General features: G+C 45.1%; 1 long non-coding RNA gene across 2 annotated transcripts; it reads left to right on the top strand.

Annotated features, from left to right (window-relative positions):
* The first annotated feature begins 7,359 nt into the window (after positions 1-7,359).
* LOC117063051 lies at positions 7,360-22,883 on the top strand. 2 transcript variants are annotated; one of them, XR_004428698.1, is made up of 3 exons: positions 7,360-7,598; positions 20,558-20,706; positions 22,827-22,883. It is a non-coding gene; the product is annotated as an uncharacterized LOC117063051 (long non-coding RNA). The 2 variants fall into 2 exon arrangements; XR_004428699.1 differs by lacking the exon at positions 22,827-22,883 and adding an exon at positions 21,053-22,513.
* The last annotated feature ends 564 nt before the right edge of the window (positions 22,884-23,447 follow it).

A 23,447-nucleotide genomic window follows, 5' to 3' on the forward strand; every position in this document is an offset into this window, starting at 1 on the left:
ATAATATTTATCCTGTTAGATTATGAATGACTGACAAGCTGCTATGGTTTGGATATGATTTGTCCCTACCAAACTGTATGTTGAGGCTTGGTCCGAAATGGAGTGGCGTTGGGAGCTGATGCCTTCAGGAGGTGACTGGATGGTTAAGATGGATGCATCTCTTTCTCCCAAGTCTGCGTTAGCTCCTGTGGGAGGGGATTAGTTCCCATGAGATCAGGTAGTTATAAAGCAAGACTGGCTGTCCTGGTTAGTTCCTCTTTGCACACATCTTTTTCCCCTTCCTCTACTATAAAATGGAAGCAGAGCTAAGCAGGTACTTCTTGGACTTCCTGGCCTCCAAAACTGTGAGCCAAATAAACTTCTTTTCTTTATAAATTGCCCGGTCTCAGGTGTTCTGTTAGAGCAACACCAAGCAGACTAAGACGCATGGCTGCACATAGGAAGGTGTCAATGAATGGCAGCTGTTAGCACCGTCTGATTAGAACCTGCAACGTCTCCATCTGCTCATGACCATTTATTCAGCCCTTAGATGGTTGCAGGCACAGACTAGGTGCTGAGGGCAAAAAGCAGCTGAGACAGCATTTTTAAACTCAAAGTGCTTTCTCATGTCAACTTGAAACCTTCGTAGATACGAAGATGCAGGGCCATGAATGTTCAGCTTTTGCACCCTTTTAAACTTATACAAGATGGTGGTGTCTTTTATGCATAGTGAGTTCTTTTTCTTCCATTTAGTCCCTCAGGAGGCGGTAATGAAACCTCAGCAGACAGGTGTTTTTCATGATATTCTGATTCCTGCACAGGGATCGCATGGCTTCTTGCCCTGGTCTGTGCTGCCCTAGAATCCTTGTCTGAAGTGTGGTGCTCTGTGATTGTTTTCCTACCTCCCGCAGAGTTGAGGCTCTGGCCAAGGTAACGCAGAGGTGAGACCAGCATGTTGGCTGCCGATCTGCCCACGACATGTCCGCATGGATCCTCTGTCCACCCCAAGGCTGCTGTCCTGGTTCTGAGACTCAGCGTGTCACCCCGTAGATCCTGTAAGAGTCCTGATGGCAGCCTCCTCCAAGCCATCCAGATTGTACTATGGGGATGAATCTTAACACAGGCTCAGTCATGGGTCACTCCTGCCCAAACTTTCAGCGGACGGTGGTGGTGCTGCCCCCACCGGACTGGCCTCATTCCTCTCTCGGGGGCGCCATGCTCTCTGCTCCCTCTGACCACACGCAGATGGGCCTCGTGTACACCTTGTCTGTGTCTCCTCAGCCTTGGCTCAGTGTGGCCTCACTTCTTCCAGCACTCTTGGAGCTCTGCCCCAAATGATGGCTTCAAAATCGGCCTTCCTTCAAGACCACGTCCTAGGGGCTGTCCTCCATAAGGAGCCGTTGAACCCCTCCTCTGCACTCTGCACACCCCACACCATGGCCAGCCCCACAGAGGCACCTCCTTCCTAGGGCCTGAGCGTCTCAAGAGGGGGAACCTCCTCACCATCCCACCTTCCCCTCCTCCTGCCCCTGTCTTGAAGTCTTTGGAGCACTGTGCTTCTCCCAAACAGAAGTGTTCAAGGAAAGTGTGTTGAATTGTGTAGAAACAGAGGGGTGCGAGTCACACTTCGTGTCTGCGGTCAGCTACAGTAGACTCTGTTTCCGCCAATGCCTGCTCTATCCCCACCCTGCTGTGATTGCCTGCACTGGGCTTTGGAAGGAGCTCCACCTGGAGCCCTGTGAGCCCTTTCATGAAGTGCAGGAGGATGCCACAGGCTGTGGTTTCCTTATGATGTTCTGCTGCCCAGGGGCCGCCACACCTGTCATTCTCCGCTGTATCCAAGGGGCTGTAATTAGAGTCACAGCCAACAGCACTCGCCCTGCACAGCTCCTGGGAGAGGAGGACGGAGTTTCTGTTTGCAGAACTTTGACCCTTTTTGGGCATATGGCAAACAATCTTTGCAATGGGTTTATGTGCGCAAAAGAGTGGTCCTTTGGAAGTTTCTGGTGCATGCGTATGTTCATTTCGCTCGCCGCAACCTCAGCGATGCCGGGTGGGGGTGACTTAGATGGAAAGAAGGACACAGATGATCCCTTAGCCTCACAAGTGTTTACTTCACTTTTATTATTATTATTATTATTATTGTTTGAGATGGAGTCTCGCTCTGTTGCCCAGGCTGGAGTGCAATGGCACGATCTTGGCTCACTGCAACCTCTGCCTCCCGGATTCAAGCGATGCTCCTGACTCAGCATCTCGAGTAGCTGGGATTACAGCCACTCACCACCATGCCTGGCTAATTTTTGTATTTTTAGCAGAGATGGGGTTTTACTATGTTGCCCAGGCTAGTCTCAAACTGCTGACCTCAGGTGATGCACTCATCTTGCTCTCCCAAAGTGCTGGGATTACAGGGCATAAGCCACTGTGCCCTGCCTGCTTCACTTTAAATTCTCAGTCTGTCCCCACCCTCAAATCTGTGGAGCAAATTATGCAGGAACCAAGCTTAAATTAAGCCTTGGTTATAATGGGCTTGACTCAAGTTTTGGGAAGAAATGAAAGAGAAAAGAAAAAGATGCCCTGGACACAGATGGGAAGAATAAGTTGAGGAAGAATAAGGCAATGGGTGGAACCTTGAGGAACACGGGCCAGTGATGGCCGCCTGGAAGTCAGCTCCTATCTTCTGCCACATTGCAGGTGTTTTGCAGATAGCCCTTAAGGTTGGGGGTCTGGAATTCTCCACGCTTCCTTCATAGCAGTGGTCAACCAGGGTGATTTGAAACAGATGTTGAAACCTGTTCTCTCCAAGAGCGCCCCCGCCACTACCCCAAACCAACCTCCATATGAGGAAGGCAGAATGCTGGGTGGAGGGAGCCAGGGGCACAGACAGGCTGGTCCTGACAGCCTGGTGTGTGTGAGCACAGGGAGGCCTGGTTTCACAGGAGAAGGAGCTCTGCAGTTCCCACGTTGGGGCCTAGGATGTACTCCCAGTTCCTACAACCACCAAGGAGGAGCAGGTTAGCCACCTCGTTTCACTGACCTTGGAGTGGACCCCTAGGGAGGTGGAGTAGCTTTCCAGAGGCCACAGCTGGTCATGGGTGATGGTGGGATTCTTCCCGCTCTGCGGAGCCCTCCTGTGATGAAAGTCAGTTGGATATAAATTTGGCTTTGGGGAAGGGGTTTCGCTTCTCTGGCCATATTTCCTGATCTGTAATATGAGTGTGGCAGGAGCACATGAGACATGGGGTCCCTCCCAGCTTGCTCAGGGCATCTCAGGTGTGTAACTCAATGTTTGCTCCAATCTCAAAGCTGGCTTCTGTGCTATATCAGGAATAATCACCAAGACTAGCTGACGGGCCTGGCAGGTGCATCTCTGAAAGGTTCTACAAATGCATAGAGGGCTCAGCAAAAAGACCTGAGATTCAGGCCAGATTTGATAAATAGCAGGGTGGTCTCCAAGTAGTTCTGCCTGTGATTTTGTGGTTTGATGCCCCCAGAAGCTAGTGGGTGGGTGGGGTCGTTCAGAGGGGCAAGAGGCTGGCTGCTTTGATAGCCTCCAGAAGGCTGTGTTTTCTTAGTTCTATGCGGAGAGTTCCCAGGGCATTGGCCTACATAGTTGGTCTGCATTTCACATGAGTGTGCGTTTTGGTTTTTAACTACATAATTTCTTTATGGAAACCAGTAATTAAAAATTATTGTGCGACAAGTGACTCTGCATTGAACAAACCTACATACTCAGTAAAACTCACACAATAGGCACTTTAGGAGCTCACTCATGGGGAAAATCACTTCCAGCTAGGGCAGTGGTGGCTGGAAGAGGGGATAGAGGAAGATGTAGGGGTGGGCGGCTGTGGGCTGGGAAGAGGGGATGGAGGAAGGTGTAGGGGTGGGCGGCTGTGGGCTGGGAAGAGGGGATGGAGGAAGGTGTAGGGGTGGGTGGCTGTGGGCTGGGAAGAGGGGATGGAGGAAGGCGTAGGGGTGGGAGGCTGTGGGCTGGGAAGAGGGGATGGAGGAAGGCGTAGGGGTGCGTGACTGTGGGCTGGGAAGAGGGGATGGAGAAGGCGTAGGGGTGGGCGGCTGTGGGCTGGGAAGAGGGGATGGAGGAAGGCGTAGGGGTGGGCGGCTGTGGGCTGGAAGAGGGGATGGAGGAAGGCGTAGGGGTGGGCGGCTGTGGCTGGAAGAGGGGATGGAGGAAGGCGTAGGGGTGGGCGCTGTGGGCTGGGAAGAGGGGATGGAGGAAGGCGTAGGGGTGGCGGCTGTGGGCTGGGAGAGGGGATGGAGGAAGGCATAGGGGTGGGCGGCTGTGGGCTGGAAGAGGGGATGGAGAAGGCGTAGGGGTGGGAGACGGTGGGCTGGGAAGAGGGGATGGAGGAAGGTGTAGGGGTGGGAGACGGTGGGCTGGGAAGAGGGGATGGAGGAAGGTGTAGGGGTGGGAGGCTGTGGGCTGGGAAGAGGGGATGGAGGAAGGCGTAGGGGTGGGCGGCTGTGGGCTGAGTCTCAGGGACAGGTCAGATGAGGACAAGTGGGTGTGGGAATGGGCACATATTCTGGCCAAGGGGACAGCGGTACACTGTCAGGGGGAGCAGGAATGGGGTGTCCCAGCAGCAGTTGATGTAATACTCACCTCCCATTGGACTTTCAGAAGAGAATTCAGAGTCACACAAAATACATCTCATCCAGTTTTCCTGGAACGAACCTGTTGCAGAGAGTTAGTTCAGTTGTGTTATCCTGCATCTTGTTTTGTGCTTTTCTCACTCAGAACGAGGCTTTGCACTTGCCTAGAAAGGGGAGTGCCTGAAATCGGGGTGGTCTGCTTGTGTTTCACTATGCAATGATGATGTGGCAGATCTAAAATGATACGATTCATAATTCTGCACTCAGATACTGCCTTCTACCACCTTTTAGCATGGAAACTGGTAGAGGGCTCTAAAATTTAAGACAATTCACAGGATAGAAAACAAAAATTAAGCACGTTCCATTTATTATATGACGTAGTATCAACTAGATAAAAGGCAACGTTATAAGATTTAAGATGAGGCCTCAATTCAGAAGTAAGGTTATATTAAGTCCACTTTATTAATCATCTGCTACCTTCCAGGAACCGTGCTAGGTATTTTACTTTTTTTTTTTTTTTTTGAGACAGAGTTTCGCTCTTGTTACCTCCTGAGTTCAAACCATTCTCCTGCCTCAGCCTATCGAGTAGCTGGGATTACAGGTGCCCACCACCACACCCGGATAATTTTGTATTTTTACTAGAGATGGGGTTGTTGGCCAGGCTGTTCTCAAACTCCTGGCCTCAGGTGATCTGCCCACCTCAGCCTCCCAAAGTGCTGGGGTTACAGGCATGAGCCACCGCGCCTGGCTGGTATTTCACTTCTTTTACAATGAATCCTTTTTATAGTCCTGAGAAGTAATTTTATCCTTACTTTCTATATGAGGAATCCAAGGCTCAGCAAAGTTAAATCATTGGTCCTAAAGAAAGAAGTGGTACCAAGGCTGGACCCGTGGGTCTTTCTGACTATGGACCTGCAGCCCTGGGTCTTTCTGACTATGGACCTGCAGCCCTGGGTCTTTCTGACTACGGACCTGCTGCCCTTTCCACTCTGCATTAGTCCATTCTAAGCTCAGAGCACACGTGTTCCACTGGGGACAGAGCTTGAGAACCATGGCTGATTTCCCATGGGATGGCTGCATGCCTTCCCGCCTGCAGGCAGAGGCAGCCGGCTCCCTGCACTCTGCCATGCTCTTCATGCAAGCTGATGAGGTCTGGGTGCTCGGATTGGTACCTTCTTGTCAAAGCTTAATGAACTTGCTTTTCCATTCTGGTTAATTATTCTGACAACAAATGGCACGTGGTTGCGTGAGGACTGCACCGGGGAGTGGAGCTCCAATAGAGAGAACTGCAGCCCTGCAGAGCTCCAGCCGCATCGTGGCAAAAACACCAATAAACGGAAGCAAAGTCAGGCCTGGACTCTGCACCCCCTCTTGCCTACTCTGGAGGTCCCAGACTCTCTCTATGTGCATTTATTCTGGCCCAAGGATAATTTGGGGTATCTGGAGTTGAAATGGTTGGGTTTTTTAAGATGGTGAGGGGAAGTGGAACAGGTGTTTCTTTTGAAGACAGGGTACATAAATGTGAATAGCTGAGGTTAGCTCTCAGTTTGTCAGTCTAAAAGCCTGTGACTCTTCCCAAGTGATTTCATGTCTGATCTTTTGCCCCTGGACATACCTCTTCACTCCTACCCATAGGAGCATCCTCTGTCACGCTGGCAGAGATTCGTTTTTGGTCTCTGAATGGGATGTGGGTCCTTTTCTGCTGGGATCCTTCAATAGCTTCTTGCTGCCCTGGGATCGAGTGTGAACCCTCTGGTGCTGCATAAGCCTTGGCTTGCTTCTTCCCTGGTCTCTCTCCCAACACCCATGCAGCCTCTTAGCCACATTGACCAGCCGTCCCTTTGTTCCACCGGGCCTTGCCTATGCTGCGCTCTCTGGACCAGCCACCTCTCCCTCAATGCTGAGAAAACTCAAATTCATCCTCTAAGAGATACCTCAAGGGCCACCTCCACTTGGAAGACCTCCCTGATCCCAGGACTTATTGAGATGTTTTGGAGTTGTTATATTTCTAGGACTATTTTCTGCTTATTTGTCCATCTCCTGGATAGAGTGTGTAATCTTTGAAAGCAGGGAATATATCTGGCTTTTCATTTTACCTCCAGGGCTAGCAGAGCACTTGACAAATAGCAGGTACTCGTGTATATGGGGCGAGGGAGCAAAGTAAGTGATTTCTTTGCGACCTTAGATAAGGAAAAAAAGCTTTGTTAAAAGATGTATTCACTGTAAAGGAATTTGTTGCAAGCGCAAGTTCATTTCCCAGCAAATGTTTAATAAACACATCTTATGTGTTTACCAAAAAGTAGCTGGGGCATTAAGCAGGAAATTTGTGTTATGTAAAAGCTTAGAGAAAAGGCATGTTTTCGGGGATTTTAAAAAACAATTCGATTTTCAGTTCCTAGAACAGTGCCTGGCATGTGGTAGGCACCTGCTAAGCATTTGTTGAATGATCGAATGGTGTGCTCTAGAGCTTAAAATGACTTTTCATATATGTGGTCTTACATTGAAATTCAAACAAAACCCCCCACAAATGTGGATAGATTGTGATCCCAATTTTAGAAAATGGAGACACAGAAATGTGAAGTGGTTTGTCCCGTGTTATTGGACTTGGTCGCACAGCACAGAGCCAGCAGCAGCCAGGCAGAACCTGAAGCAAGGTTCATTCTGACTGCTAGCTGGGAGAGTCTGAGAGCTCACATGCACACTCTGTTGTTCATACAACAGACAACCTTTGAGCACCTACAAGGTACAGGCGCTTATCTTACGGTTAAATCACTCAGCAGTCAGCTGGCAAGGGACAACTGTGGCCTGCCCCGAAATGAAACGGGTCTTGCTCATGGAGTGTCTGCAGCATGCTGACTGCACAGGGGAATGCCAAGGGCACAAGGCCTTCCTCAGAGAGTCTGACTGTGTGCATGAGATGCCCCTGGGCAGGGACAACAGAAGCCAGATCCACAGTGATTAGCTTGGGATATAGCTCCATGATGGCTGCAGTGGGATGGAGACCACAGATGGTGAGTTGGCACTGCATGCCAGGCCTGTGCCACACAAGCCTTGAGAACACAGAGAGAAACAGCACAGTCACTGTCCTCAAAGCAGTCCCAGCCAGCGGGGAAGACAGACATATACGCAGAGGGAAGTGGTGCATGCTGGACATGGCCTGTGCGGGGTTCCACTCCATGTCAGGAAGAGGCAGCTAATCAGACCGGGCACTGAGCAGAGAGCAGGGGATGGCTCATGTGCACCTCGAGGTGGAGTAGGGAGGACAATTAGGGCCTGTATTTAAGGCAAAGCGAGCAGCATATTCAAAGCTGAAGTGTTTTTGCAGAACTGGTAAGTTGGAATAAACGAAGCATACGGCACAAAAGGACAGGTGGGAGGACAAGGTGAGTGGGAGACAGGAAACCGGGAAGGGATTCCTGTGAACCAGGGAGGCCATTAATAGAGCTGAAGCTAAGAGCTCTCATACAGAGAGGGGTCAGTGCAAGACCAGGCAATGTGCCTGTTAGAAGCTTGAAGAAAAAGAAAGGACAGTTGCATCCAGCCGGGGTGGATGACTTCCAGCAGACCAGAAGTACCTTCTGCTGTGCTCCTTGGGTGAAGGCCATCATGTCTTCTCCTCTCACGCTTCCCTGCCTCCTCTGTGCATACCCTCTGTACAGACATGCATTTGGATGCTTTCTGGGTGGGTCTGTGTCTTTTCTGCAGTGGGAGTGAGGCTTTGATTCCCCCAAAATCACCCTTGGCACTGCTTCTCCTAGGCTAGGGCTGCAGTTCTGTCCACCTTACTCTTGAAAGAGCACTTGGGGAGGAGTAAACCATCAGGAGGTGCCTCTGGTCCAGCCTTCCTCTCATCACTTCCAGGCTTGCACCACAGTGGCGGGGAGAGCCTGGGATTCCAGCCTGGGCAGCAGAACCTCCCAGGTCCTCCTTCCCTCCCTTGGCAGTTAGCGCTGAGTTCTGGTACCTGCTTCTCACTTCCCCTTTGATTTTGGCCACCTGTTTGGATGACTCCCTGGCTTGCTGAACTCAGCTCTCAGCTTGATTCTTGATTCTGTATATTTGCTGAATAAATATTGAATGAATGGAGGCCTTTGATCTCCCCACCACTGACAGCTCTTGGTGAGATACTTCCATGGTCTTGATCTTCTGAGAATCTCGCTGGCCACTTGAGGATGGCTTGTGATGTCTTACCTGAAGAACTGGTATGTCTGGGTTAACTCACATTCTTTTCTGTGAGGCATGAGCAGACCCTGGCTGAGACATTAGAGTGAATGAGAACACCCACAAAAAGTTTTGTAAAGTCTTTGTCCTTCCTGTTAATATTTGGCAACTTGTGTCTCCTCCAACCTAGAGGGTGGTGACTGCCTTTTCCATGTCCAGGAGCGGACCTTGGTCACCATGGAGATGCATCCTGCTGAGAGCTGCCCACAAAGACTGTATCATGAAATTTGCTTTCTTTTTCTCTTTCAAGGCTTCTCTTTTCATAATGACTTTCAAAACCCAGCAAATGGAAAATGTGCAGGAAGCAGCAAAGGCAGTCCTGCTGTAGCTGGGAGTGCATCGCGGCTTCTGGGAGGTCTGAGACACTGCCTTCATGTGACAAGTATTTTAAACACTGCATCCCATCCTGGAAGGTAAACTGACCTCCTCAACCAAGTCAGACTTCAAAGCAAAACTGAACCCATTGCTTTGGCAGCCTCCTCCTCTGTGAGTTGCGGCTCCACATTTTGACAACACTCAAAGCATTCATGCTTATCAGAAACAACGGAAGATGCTGCCTCGAGGTTCTACTGTATCTCTGTGTTTAGAATTCATATCAATGTTAAAGATAATTGAAGAACAGTCCTCCCATTATTTTATGTATCCCTGAGGGGCGAGTGGACCATCAGTGACATCAGAAAGGTTATCAGTTTGGTAAGACTAGTGTTTGCAAGTTCTTCTCTCCTACTTTGTAATTATGAAGAAGAAAACACCTGTCCTCTGTGGGCAGGCCTTCTCCAAGCATTGAGTTAAATCAGGAAATGGAGACTCTGCCTGAGTTCTGTTCTAACACTGAGTGAGCCTGGTCAAATCACTTGCCTTCTCTGAGATTCACTTATTCACAAAAGGAACCATTTCACCATGTGCATTCTATGCCTCTTGTGTTTTCTCTCACTGGCATTTCCTAAGGGGCTCATGTAAAGTGAGGCAGAAAAGAATGAACCATAAATCCTGACTCGATTCGTTACTACTTATCAAATTCGCCTGGGTTGTCCTATTTGCATTTAATAATATTTATCAGTAGGATTGCAAGTTACTAATATGCACTGTAGAAAATGAGACGAAAGCTCGGGAGGCGGAGCAAGATGGCCGAATAGGAACAGCTCCAGTCTCCAACTCCCCGCACGAGCGACACAGAAGACCGGTGATTTCTGCATTTTCAACTGAGGTACTGGGGTCATCTCACTGGGGAGTGCCGGACAATCGGTGCTGGTCAGCTGCTGCAGCCCGACCAGCGGGAGCTGAAGCAGGGCGAGGCATTGCCTCACCTGGGAAGCGCAAGGGGGAAGGGAATCCCTTTTCCTAGCCAGGCGAACTGAGACACACAACACCTGGAAAATCGGGTAATTCCCACCCCAATACTGCGCTTTAAGCAAACGGGCACACCAGGAGATTATACCCACACCTGCCTGGGAGGGTCCCGAGGCCACGGAGCCTCCCTCATTGCTAGCACAGCAGTCTGCAATCTAACCACAAGGCAGCAGCGAGAGTGGGCGAGGGGCGCCCGCCATTGCTGAGGCTTAAGTAGGTAAACAAAGCCGCTGGGAAGCTCGAACTGGGTGGAGCTCACAGCAGCTCAAGGAAACCTGCCTGTCTCTGTAGACTCCACCTCTGGGGACAGGGTGCAGCTAAAAAAACAACAGGGAAAGCAGCAGAGGCCTGTGCAGACCCAAACGACTCTGTCTGACAGCTTTGAAGAGAGCAGTGGATCTCCCAACACGGAGGTTGAGATCTGAGAACGGACAGACTGCCTGCTCAAGTGGGTCCCTGACCCCTGAGTAGCCTAACTGGGAGACATCCCCCACTAGGGGCAGTCTGACACCCCACACCTCACAGGGTGGAGTACACCCCTGAGAGGAAGCTTCCAAAGTAAGAATCAGACAGGTACACTCGCTGTTCAGCAATATTCTATCTTCTGCAACCTCTGCTGCTGATACCCAGGCAAACAGGGTCTGGAGTGGACCTCAAGCAATCTCCAACAGACCTACAGCTGAGGGTCCTGACTATTAGAAGGAAAACTATCAAACAGGAAGAACACCTATACCAAAACCCCATCAGTACGTCACCATCATCAAAGACCAGAGGCAGATAAAACCACAAAGATGGGGAAGAAGCAGGGCAGAAAAGCTGGAAATTCAAAAATAAGAGCGCATCTCCCCCTGCAAAGGAGCGCAGCTCATCGCCAGCAACGGATCAAAGCTGGTCAGAGAATGACTTTGACGAGATGAGAGAAGAAGGCTTCAGTCCATCAAACTTCTCAGAGCTAAAGGAGGAATTACGTACCCAGCGCAAAGAAACTAAAAATCTTGAAAAAAGAGTGGAAGAATTGATAGCTAGAATAATTAATGCAGAGAAGGTCATAAACGAAATGACAGAGATGAAAACCATGACACGAGAAATACGTGACAAATCCACAAGCTTCAGTAACCGACTCGATCAACTGGAAGAAAGAGTATCAGCGATTGAGGATCAAATGAATGAAATGAAGCGAGAAGAGAAACCAAAAGAAAAAAGAAGAAAAAGAAATGAACAAAGCCTGCAAGAAGTATGGGATTATGTAAAAAGACCAAATCTACGTCTGATTGGGGTGCCTGAAAGTGAGGGGGAAAATGGAACCAAGTTGGAAAACACTCTTCAGGATATCATCCAGGAGAACTTCCCCAACCTAGTGGGGCAGGCCAACATTCAAATTCAGGAAATACAGAGAACGCCACAAAGATACTCCTCCAGAAGAGCAACTCCAAGACACATAATTGCCAGATTCACCAAAGTTGAAATGAAGGAAAAAATCTTAAGGGCAGCCAGAGAGAAAGGTCGGGTTACCCACAAAGGGAAGCCCATCAGACTAACAGCAGACCTCTAGGGTGAAACTCTACAAGCCAGAAGAGAGTGGGGGCCGATATTTAACATTCTTAAAGAAAAGAATTTTAAACCCAGAATTTCATATCCAGCCAAACTAAGTTTCATCAGTGAAGGAGAAATAAAATCCTTTACAGATAAGCAAATGCTTAGAGATTTTGTCACCACCAGGCCTGCCTTACAAGAGACCCTGAAGGAAGCCCTAAACATGGAAAGGAACAACCGGTACCAGCCATTGCAAAAACATGCCAAAATGTAAAGACCATCGAGGCTAGGAAGAAACTGCATCAACTAACGAGCAAAAAAACCAGTTAATATCATAATGGCAGGATCAAGTTCACACATAACAATATTAACCTTAAATGTTAATGGACTAAATGCTCCAATTAAAAGACACAGACTGGCAAACTGGATAAAGAGTCAAGACCCATCAGTCTGCTGTATTCAGGAGACCCATCTCACATGCAGAGACATACATAGGCTCAAAATAAGGGATGGAGGAAGATCTACCAAGCAAATGGAGAACAAAAAAAAGCAGGGGTTGCAATCCTAGTCTCTGATAAAACAGACTTTAAACCATCAAAGATCAAAAGAGACAAAGAAGGCCATTACATAATGGTAAAGGGATCAATTCAACAGGAAGAGCTAACTCTCCTAAATATATATGCACCCAATACAGGAGCACCCAGATTCATAAAGCAAGTCCTTAGAGACTTACAAAGAGACTTAGACTCCCATACAATAATAATGGGAGACTTCAACACTCCACTGTCAACATTAGACAGATCAACGAGACAGAAAGTTAACAAGGATATCCAGGAATTGAACTCATCTCTGCACCAAGCGGACCTAATAGACATCTATAGAACTCTCCACCCCAAATCAACAGAATATACATTCTTCTCAGCACCACATCGCACTTATTCCAAAATTGACCACATAATTGGAAGTAAAGCACTCCTCAGCAAATGTACAAGAACAGAAATTATAACAAACTGTCTCTCAGACCACAGTGCAATCAAACTAGAACTCAGGTCTAAGAAACTCAATCAAAACCGCTCAACTACATGGAAACTGAACAACCTGCTCCTGAATGACTACTGGGTACATAACGAAATGAAGGCAGAAATAAAGATGTTCTTTGAAACCAATGAGAACAAAGATACAACATACCAGAATCTCTGGGACACATTTAAAGCAGTGTGTAGAGGGAAATTTATAGCACTAAATGCCCACAAGAGAAAGCAGGAAAGATCTAAAATTGACACTCTAACATCACAATTAAAAGAACTAGAGAAGCAAGAGCAAACACATTCAAAAGCTAGCAGAAGGCAAGAAATAACTAAGATCAGAGCAGAACTGAAGGAGATAGAGACACAAAAAACCCTCCAAAAAATCAATGAATCCAGGAGTTGGTTTTTTGAAAAGATCAACAAAATTGACAGACCGCTAGCAAGACTAATAAAAAAGAAAAGAGAGAAGAATCAAATAGACGCAATAAAAAATGATAAAGGGGATATCACCACAGACCCCACAGAAATACAAACTACCATCAGAGAATACTATAAACACCTCTACGCAAATCAACTAGAAAATCTAGAAGAAATGGATAATTTCCTGGACACTTACACTCTCCAAGACTAAACCAGGAAGAAGTTGAATCCCTGAATAGACCAATAGCAGGCTCTGAAATTGAGGCAATAATTAATAGCCTACCAACCAAAAAAAGTCCAGGACCAGATGGATTCACAGCTGAATTCTACCAGAGGTACAAAGAGGAGCTGGTACCATTCCTTCTGAAACTATTCCAATCAATAGAAAAAGAGGGAATCCTCCCTAACTCATTTTATGAGGCCAACATCATCCTGATACCAAAGCCTGGCAGAGACACAACAAAAAAAGAGAATTTTAGACCAATATCCCTGATGAACATCGATGCAAAAATCCTCAATAAAATACTGGCAAACCGGATTCAGCAGCACATCAAAAAGCTTATCCACCATGATCAAGTGGGCTTCATCCCTGGGATGCAAGGCTGGTTCAACATTCGCAAATCAATAAACGTAATCCAGCATATAAACAGAACCAAAGACAAGAACCACATGATTATCTCAATAGATGCAGAAAAGGCTTTTGACAAAATTCAACAGCCCTTCATGCTAAAAACCCTCAATAAATTCGGTATTGATGGAACGTACCTCAAAATAATAAGAGCTATTTATGACAAACCCACAGCCAATATCATACTGAATGGGCAAAAACTGGAAAAATTCCCTTTGAAAACTGGCACAAGACAGGGATGCCCTCTCTCACCACTCCTATTCAACATAGTGTTGGAAGTTCTGGCTAGGGCAATCAGGCAAGAGAAAGAAATCAAGGGTATCCAGTTAGGAAAAGAAGAAGTCAAATTGTCCCTGTTTGCAGATGACATGATTGTATATTTAGAAAACCCCATTGTCTCAGCCCAAAATCTCCTTAAGCTGATAAGCAACTTCAGCAAAGTCTCAGGATACAAAATCAATGTGCAAAAATCACAAGCATTCTTATACACCAGTAACAGACAAACAGAGAGCCAAATCATGAATGAACTTCCATTCACAATTGCTTCAAAGAGAATAAAATACCTAGGAATCCAACTTACAAGGGATGTAAAGGACCTCTTCAAGGAGAACTACAAACCACTGCTCAGTGAAATCAAAGAGGACACAAACAAATGGAAGAACATACCATGCTCATGGATAGGAAGAATCAATATCGTGAAAATGGCCATACTGCCCAAGGTATTTATAGATTCAATGCCATCCCCATCAAGCTACCAATGAGTTTCTTCACAGAACTGGAAAAAACGGCTTTAAAGTTCATATGGAACCAAAAAAGAGCCCACATTGCCAAGACAATCCTAAGTCAAAAGAACAAAGCTGGAGGCATCATGCTACCTGACTTCAAACTATACTACAAGGCTACAGTAACCAAAACAGCATGGTACTGGTACCAAAACAGAGATATAGACCAATGGAACAGAACAGGGTCCTCAGAAATAATACCACACATCTACAGCCATCTGATCTTTGACAAACCTGAGAGAAACAAGAAATGGGGAAAGGACTCCCTATTTAATAAATGGTGCTGGGAAAATTGGCTAGCCATAAGTAGAAAGCTGAAACTGGATCCTTTCCTTACTCCTTATACGAAAATTAATTCAAGATGGATTAGAGACTTAAATGTTAGACCTAATACCATAAAAACCCTAGAAGAAAACCTAGGTAGTACCATTCAGGACATAGGCATGGGCAAGGACTTCATGTCTAAAACACCAAAAGCAACGGCAGCAAAAGCCAAAATTGACAAATGGGATCTAATTAAACTAAAGAGCTTCTGCACAGCAAAAGAAACTACCATCAGAGTGAACAGGCAACCTACAGAATGGGAGAAAATTTTTGCAATCTACTCATCTGACAAAGGGCTAATATCCAGAATCTACAAAGAACTCAAACAAATTTACAAGAAAAAAACAAACAACCCCATCAAAAAGTGGGCAAAGGATATGAACAGACATTTCTCAAAAGAAGACATTCATACAGCCAACAGACACATGAAAAAATGCTCATCATCACTGGCCATCAGAGAAATGCAAAGCAAAACCACAATGAGATACCATCTCACACCAGTTAGAATGGCAATCATTAAAAAGTCAGGAAACAACAGGTGCTGGAGAGGATGTGGAGAAATAGGAACACTTTTACACTGTTGGTGGGATTGTAAACTAGTTCAACCATTATGGAAAACAGTATGGCGATTCCTCAAGGATCTAGAACTAGATGTACCATATGACCCAGCCATCCCACTACTGGGTATATACCCAAAGGATTATAAATCATGCTGCTATAAAGACACATGCACACGTATGTTTATTGCGGCACTATTCACAATAGCAAAGACTTGGAATCAACCCAAATGTCCATCTGTGACAGACTGGATTAAGAAAATGTGGCACATATACACCATGGAATATTATGCAGCCATAAAAAGGATGAGTTTGTGTCCTTTGTAGGGACATGGATGCAGCTGGAAACCATCATTCTTAGCAAACTATCACAAGAAGAGAAACCAAACACCGCATGTTCTCACTCATAGGTGGGAACTGAACAATGAGATCACTTGGACTCGGGAAGGGGAACATCACACACCGGGGCCTATCATGGGGAGGGGGGAGGGGGGAGGGATTGCATTGGAGTTATACCTGATATAAATGATGAATTGAGGGGTGCTGACGAGTTGATGGGTGCAGCACACCAACATGGCACAAGTATACATATGTAACAAACCTGCACGTTATGCACATGTACCCTAGAACTTAAAGTATAATTAAAAAAAAAAAAAAGAAGAAAATGAGACGAAACAAGGAACCCCACAATAAAACTAAAACACTCTGTCTATAGAGATAGGTGTTTGAGGAAATAAATTCCTGGTGATTATTCTATGGGCATATTTGTTTGTATGCATTTGTTTGTTTATGACTGAAGTGGTTCATCCCATACCTACTGTTTGTAACCTGCCTTTCTTACTTGTCTACATATAAGCAGTTTCATACATTCAACATAAAGACTAGTTTCTATTTTTCTACTGTATTTTTTTCTGTGATGAAATAGTGTACCTTCACATTGAGGTACTGATTACCTTGTCTCTGAAGAACAACGAGGTTCATAAATTTGGAAAGGAGAGCTTCATTTCTCCTAAAGGGCTGCAGCCTGCAGACCAGCCATTCTGACTGGCTGGGAAGTGTAGCCTCCAGTCAGAAGCTGGAAACAGACACTAGGAAGCAGGGGCAAAGGGAAGAGGAATTTTTGCTGAGTGGGGTTGCTGAATATAAATATTCAATAAGTTATAGGAGGAGTCATGAATATTTATGAAATGAAAAATGCAGGCATGAGAAATTGAGCTTCATGCCTCCTCAGAGGGTGCATATTTTAAAAAATGGTGCTGTTAGCATGATTCAAGGGTGGAGTTTTCTGCTTTCAAAAGGTGCAGCAGAGGACATGAAGACCCTTACTCTGCATCCTTCTAGGCTGGCCAGAACCACTCCCTGGCCCCCTGACCAGTGGTCTCTTATCAGGAAGGAAAGCTGCTCAATTGTTATACTGAAATTGCAAAACCAAGAGGCAGCATCTGATCGTTGGTTGATGTCAGTGGTGGATTCTTTTGAAAGGGCTGGTTTCTGTTTATCCTTAGGGAGTAAGCCTAATCATGATTAGCAAGTGAGGGAGTAGAACCATGCCTGCCCAACCTTCCATCCCCTCGTGGCCAGAAACTCAATTTCCAAGGTTACTCTGGAGTCCTCTTGGAAAAGAAGGGATCTGTTCAGTGAGTTGGGGGCCTTGGGATTTTATTTTCATATTTTTCAATACGTATCCTCCTACGGTTTTTATTTAGTCTATTTCTAATATTTGTCTACTGTAAACAATGTTGTGATTTAAAAAAAGTTGGAGATAAATCTTTTTATACTTTCATGATAAGTTTTTAGGGTAAATTCTTAAATGTGGAATTGCTGGTTCAAAAAGAAACTTACAACTTAAAGACTTTGGGTACTTATTGACATATTTCTCTTTTGGAAGGCCTTACTCAACAGGTTTTTTACTGTCTTCTGAAAAGTAATTGGGAACTTGTTGGTTCTAATCTTAGTAGTTCATCATTAAGATTTTTCTTTCACTTAATCTAAGAGTTGTATGCCAAAAAGAGTTTTTAAGCAAACATTAGAAACTTATTGGAAGAAGTTTCCTTCTGCCATACATACCTATAGGCTCATGGAGAAATTCAGCTTTCAGAACAGCTCATCTTTTGTGGTAGCTGTTTCCACTAGTCTGATAAACTGTTTTTCTTACACTCGTCCCAACTTAATTATTATCAAAATAATTTTGGCTCATGTTAGGATGAAAATATTACATTATAATTGTTTTGAATTGCATTTAAAATTTTGAATTATAAGTATTTGTGCTATACATTTCTTATGACTGCAGATTTTGTTGCATTCCATAAATTCTATGTGTAGTTTCCTCATTGTTAATTTCTAAGTAGTGTGTAGTGGTAGTTCTGCCAGTAAAGCCACTGAAAAAGATTTTGAGAAAATCGAAAGAGGCTTTATTCCAGTTCACGGTTTGCAAACTGGGGAGACACAGCCTTTGGCACAAAACACAGATGTGTCACAGAGAACAAGGAGGGTTTGTCTTTTATACAGAAAGTTTCTGCCCGGGTCCCCACCTCCTTATGCAAATGAAGGGTGCAAACTTGCTGAGTTCTGATTGGTCAATAAAGTCACAGTACACTGGCTGGTTCAGTCCTCCTGAACAGGAAGAGACAGGTATGGAACCTCCTAAGTAGAGGCAGGTGCACAGAGAACCTGTGTGACCTCCTGTGTGACCTTGTAGCAGATGGCCCTGGACTATCCTTTGAGTTTAGGCCCAGTGAGCCACTCAGGAGCCATCTTGAAGGACTGGCTCTTTGGGGCTTCATGATTTGCTTTATTTCTTTAACTTAAGAGTTATTTAGATTTTTCTCTTTTTTTTTTTTTTTTTTTGCTAATTTTCTTTTTTTTCTTTTTGCTTATCCAAAAGTTCTTTTCAGTTTTGTAGCATTGAGGTAGACACTGTAACTTATATGATAACATATATCTTCCTTGTGAATTGTACCTTCTATCATATTATAATAAACTTTATTCTATTTATTATTTTAGAGAGATTATCTTTCATTTTCTAAGTGTGCATCTACATTAAGAATGTCTTGGCCGGGCGCGGTGGCTCAAGCCTGTAATCCCAGCACTTTGGGAGGCCGAGACGGGCGGATCACGAGGTCAGGAGATCGAGACCATCCTGGCTAACACGGTGAAACCCCGTCTCTACTAAAAATACAAAAACTAGCTGGGCGAGGTGGCGGGCGCCTGTAGTCCCAGCTACTCGGGAGGCTGAGGCAGGAGAATGGTGTAAACCCGGGAGGCGGAGCTTGCAGTGAGCTGAGATCCGGCCACTGCACTCCAGTCCGGGAGCAGAGCGAGACTCCGCCTCAAAAAAAAAAAAAAAAAAAAAAAGAATGTCTTTCTGCCCATTCCTCAAGTAAAATGAGACATTTACCACACTTTTCTTTCTAGTAAATGCTCAGTCAGAAATGCAATTATTTCACGTGCTGAGTATTAATATTGTTATTGATCACTATATTATTAATTAATGATTGTATTAGTTTTATTAGCCTTTAAAAATTAGGCCAAATTTTTGTGATTTGTTTTATTGTTTACTCTCATTTATTTTATATCTTCTTCATCCCATTCTTGCAGTGTTAAATTCTATTCTGTGTTGATTGTTTGCAAATATTTTTTCAAGAAAGGTATCCAACTCCTTCAATTTTTTTTTTTCTTTTCTAGTAGGGTCTTTTTGTCAGCCTTGAGTTTGACTATAACCCTTTTTAGGTAACATTCTTTGAAAGTTAAAAAATTTTTTTCAAGTACTACACTGTCTTTAATACCAATCTGTTTTTTTTTCTTTTTCATTTGTAGGTAGTATGTTATTTTCTTGTTAATGGTGGTATAATTTTTTAAAATCCTGAATGACATATATTTGTGTGTATGTATCGTATATATGATTTGTAATAGTTTTTCATAAAATTTAACTACTTTTCTTGATCTTAAACTTTGGATTTCTCTTTAGTTCCAGGACATTTAACCTTTGATTTTTTTTTTTTGAGTCAGAGTCTCATTGTGTCGCCCAGGCTGGAGTATAGTGGTGCAATCTTGGCTCACTGTAACCTCTGCCTCCCAGGTTCAAGTGATTCTCATGCTTCAGCCTCCTGAGTAGCTGGGACTATGGGTGTACACCATCACACTCAGCTAAGTTTTGTATTTTTTGTGGAGGCAGGGTTTCACTATGTTGGTCAGTCTGGTCTTGAACTCCTGGCCTCGGGTGATCTGACCACCTCGACCCCCCAAAATGCTGGGATTACAGGCATGAGCTGCCATGCCTGGCCAAGCCTTTGAATTTTGTGTGTTCCTTTTACTTCTGGAATTCCTAAATTCAAACTCTGAGATTTGCTTTCTGTTGGATTTCACCTTATAATTCAGATCTTAGTTTTTTTCTTCTTTGTTCTAATTCATTGATTTAGTTTTCTGAAGATTTCAGTCTTCCTCTTTCTGCAGTTTTTAATTAGAGACTATTGTTTTATATGTTTGATGCATTCTGTCTTGATTCCGGATCATGGTTCCAAGGTGTGTGGGTGCCACATTTTTCAAGTTTACTGAGACCACAGATTGGAGACTTTGAAGTGTCCCCCAGGTCCATGCAACAGGCGCATTCACTGCAGGGACAGGGTGTGTTCAGAGCCCTCTGCTTGTTTTGTTTGTTTGTTTGTTTTTAATTTCTCTGCCTTGCCTAGTATCTTTCCGCCTTGTTCCATATCCTAGAGAGGGAAGTCTGCTTTTCCGAGAAGGGAAGCTGGGGTGGATTTCAATGGTGATTACATGGCCGCCTATATGAATGTTTCAGAGCCATATAAAAGGCCTGGAAATGCTTAGAGTTTCTGTTATTTTGCTTTATTTATTTTCAGGGATGAATAGCCTCTGAGGGGGATGTGGACGCAGAGCAGAGGTGGTGACAGCAGGGAGAGTGACTTCCACGCGATGCTTTCATTCTTTAATTGTTTTCCCTGGAATCTTTTCACAGCTCCACCTGCTCTGTTAATTGATCTTCTGTACTATGTCAGTCTGGAGCACGTTCTGGACCTTGTCCGCAGCTCTGCATAGCCCTGAGAGATACTGGAGGGATTTTTCCTGTTGAAGTCTCAGGCCATCATTCTTTCTGTCCCTCCCCTCCAGGTCTATGTGAGAGTGTCATTTTAGTCAGAATGGCAGAGCCATGGAGAACACTCAGTCCCATTATGGAGCTGGACCTGGAACCCGGAAACTCAGAGAAATTGAATGATTTGTAAATAACATCCACGTGGAGCCGCTGGAACTGAACTCAAGTACAGGTTTAATCGTGGCCTTAGCTAAGTGACTGCCATGGTTTGGGTAAGATGTGCTTGTCCCACCAAATCTCATGCTGACATGGGACCCCAGCGTGTTGGTGTTGGGAGATGGCCCTGGTGGGAGGTGTTTGGGTCATGGGGGCAGATCCCTTGTGAGGAGCTTCATGCCGTTGTTCTATTAGCAGAGAGTGAGTTCTTGCTTTCTCAAGACTGGACTGGTTCTTGGGGGGATGGATTAGTTCCCGAGAGTGGGTTGTGATAAACCCCAGACATCCCTCAGATTAAGTCCTTCTTGACACCTTCCCACTGCCCATTTGACCTTCTCCACCGTGTTTGCACACAGCACGAAAGCCCTCACTGGAAGCCGAGCAGATGCCAGCGTCAGGCATCTTGTACAGCCTGCAGATTCATGGACTAAATAAACCTCCTTTCTTTATAAATTACCCAGGCTCAGGTATTCCTTCTTAGCAACACAGAGGGACTAAACAGTGGCCTAGAGCAAGCCATAAAGATTCATTTAGCTTCAGCCTCTGCAGCTGTAATGTGGGGCTCGTAAGTGTGCGTAAGTCAAGGATTGTGCAAGATTCAGAGATAACACATATATGCCACCCAACCTACAGTGGCACGGGGTGGACTCTCAATAGATGGGAACCAGCACGGAAACACTGTATACTACTACTGTTCTCGTTGCCTAAGCTGTTTTAGTTACCTATACTCATTAGTTTTGCAATGAACAATATATCAATTTGTTCAGATCAGAATCATCCTTGGGTGAAAGACAGTTGGGCAACAGGATATTGATGTGATCTTAGTGTATTCCCCTCAGGTCACTTGTTATTTACAAGGAGAAAATAATACCTTTAACGTAGAGATATCTGGTGGTTATCACCTTAACTAAGTGACAAAACTTGCACCAGCAGTAATGGGACAGTCTTCTGTGTACTTCCTAAAGGGGATGTGTGGAAAAAGACATGCTATTGCTTGTATAGTGTTCTTGCCAACAATAGTTAGCCTGAATTGAATTGTGAGAAAGCAATCAAAGTCAGAAACAGTGGGGGATCCTGCAAAACAACTGGCCCAGGCTTCCGAAGTGTTAGAATAAAGGAAGGCAAAGAAAGGTAGTGAAATTATCTTAGATTAAAGGAGGCTAAAGAGGTATGATAATAAATGCAGTACAGAGGCCATTGGAAAATTGGGACGTGGACTGAATATTAATGTCTCCAGGTCAATGTTACGTTTGCTGAGTATAATAAGGGCATTTGGTTATATAGGAGCATGTCCTTGTTCTGAGTAGATACATGCTGAAGAATTTAGGAGTAAGAGTCATGATACATAAAACTCCTTTTCAAATGGTTCAGCCAAAAAGAGTATGTGCGTGTATACAACATGTAGTGAGAGTTGTTTAAAGCAAATGGGGTAAGAAAGATAAGCTTACGTACGATTCTGATAGGATACCAGTTATATTTGTAATATAACTAAAAAAAATTCCTGCTAAGGAGAAGAAAGAAGCAAAGAAAATCATGGTGAATAAAAGTAAAAGAAGGTAAAATGTAGACAATTTGTAGCCTTTGCACTGCAGGAACATAGGATTAAATACGACAGTGTGTTCAAATGTGGGCTGCTATGGTTTCAGTGCTCAAGTCTCCTTTAAAATTCTTTGTGATACTTAATCCCTGATGCAGCAGTAGTAAGAGATGTGGCTGGCCGGGCGCAGTGGCTCACGCCTGTGATCCCAGCACGTTCGGAGGCTGAGGTGGGCGGATCGCGAGGTCAGGAGTTCCAGACTAGCCTGGCCAACGTGATGAAACCCTGTCTCTACTAAAAACACAAAATTAGTCAAGTGTGGTGACACATGCCTGTAATCCCAGCTACTTGGGAGGCTGAGGCAGGAGAATCACTTAAAACTGGAAGGCAGGGGTTGCAGTGAGCTGAGATCATGCCACTGCACTCCAGCCTGGTGACAGAGTGAGACTCCAACTCAGAAAAAAGAAAATGAAAAAAAAAAAAAGGTGTGGCCTTTTGGAGGGGATCAGTGTTCTTATGAAAGGGCTGGAGAAAACCAGTTTGGCTTCTTTTTTTTTTTTTTTGAGACAGAATTTCACGCTCTTCTTGCCCAGGCTGGAGCACAATGGCACGATCTCGGCTCACTGCAACCTCCGCCTCCCAGGTTCAAGTGATTCTCCTGCCTCAGCCTCCCAAATAGCTGGGATTACAGGCATGCGCTACCATACCCAGCTAATTTTGTATTTTCAGTAGAGACAGGGTTTTTCCACGTTGGTCAGGCTGGTCTCGAACTCCCGACCTCAGGCACACCTTGGCCTGGCTTCTTTTTGCTCTTCTGTCCCACCTGTCATGTGAGGACACAGTGTTTCTGCCCTCTGGAGTACGCAGCAACAAGGTGTGGTCTTGGAGGCAGAGACTCGGACCTCACTGGACACAGAACCTCCCGGTGTCTTCATCTTGGACTTCCAGCCTGCAGAACTGTGAGAAATACATTTCTGTTCTTCATAAGTTACCCAGTCTTAGATATTTTGTTATACGGGCAGGAATGGACTGAGATAAGCACTAAACACATGATAAAAGCTGAACAAAATTCATTGTAATTTTGCAAACAGATATTTGAATTTAATTAAGCTGTGTTTAAAGTGTGCTGAAAATTCATTTGATTAAAAGTAGCCCAGTTGGTTAGACAGGATCTTATCCACAGTAAGAGTATGTTCTTGTAGGCACATGTGGCA

The sequence above is a fragment of the Trachypithecus francoisi genome, unplaced genomic scaffold (genome assembly GCF_009764315.1).
Source record: "Trachypithecus francoisi isolate TF-2019V2 unplaced genomic scaffold, Tfra_2.0 Lachesis_group17, whole genome shotgun sequence".
Lineage (NCBI taxonomy): Eukaryota > Metazoa > Chordata > Mammalia > Primates > Cercopithecidae > Trachypithecus > Trachypithecus francoisi.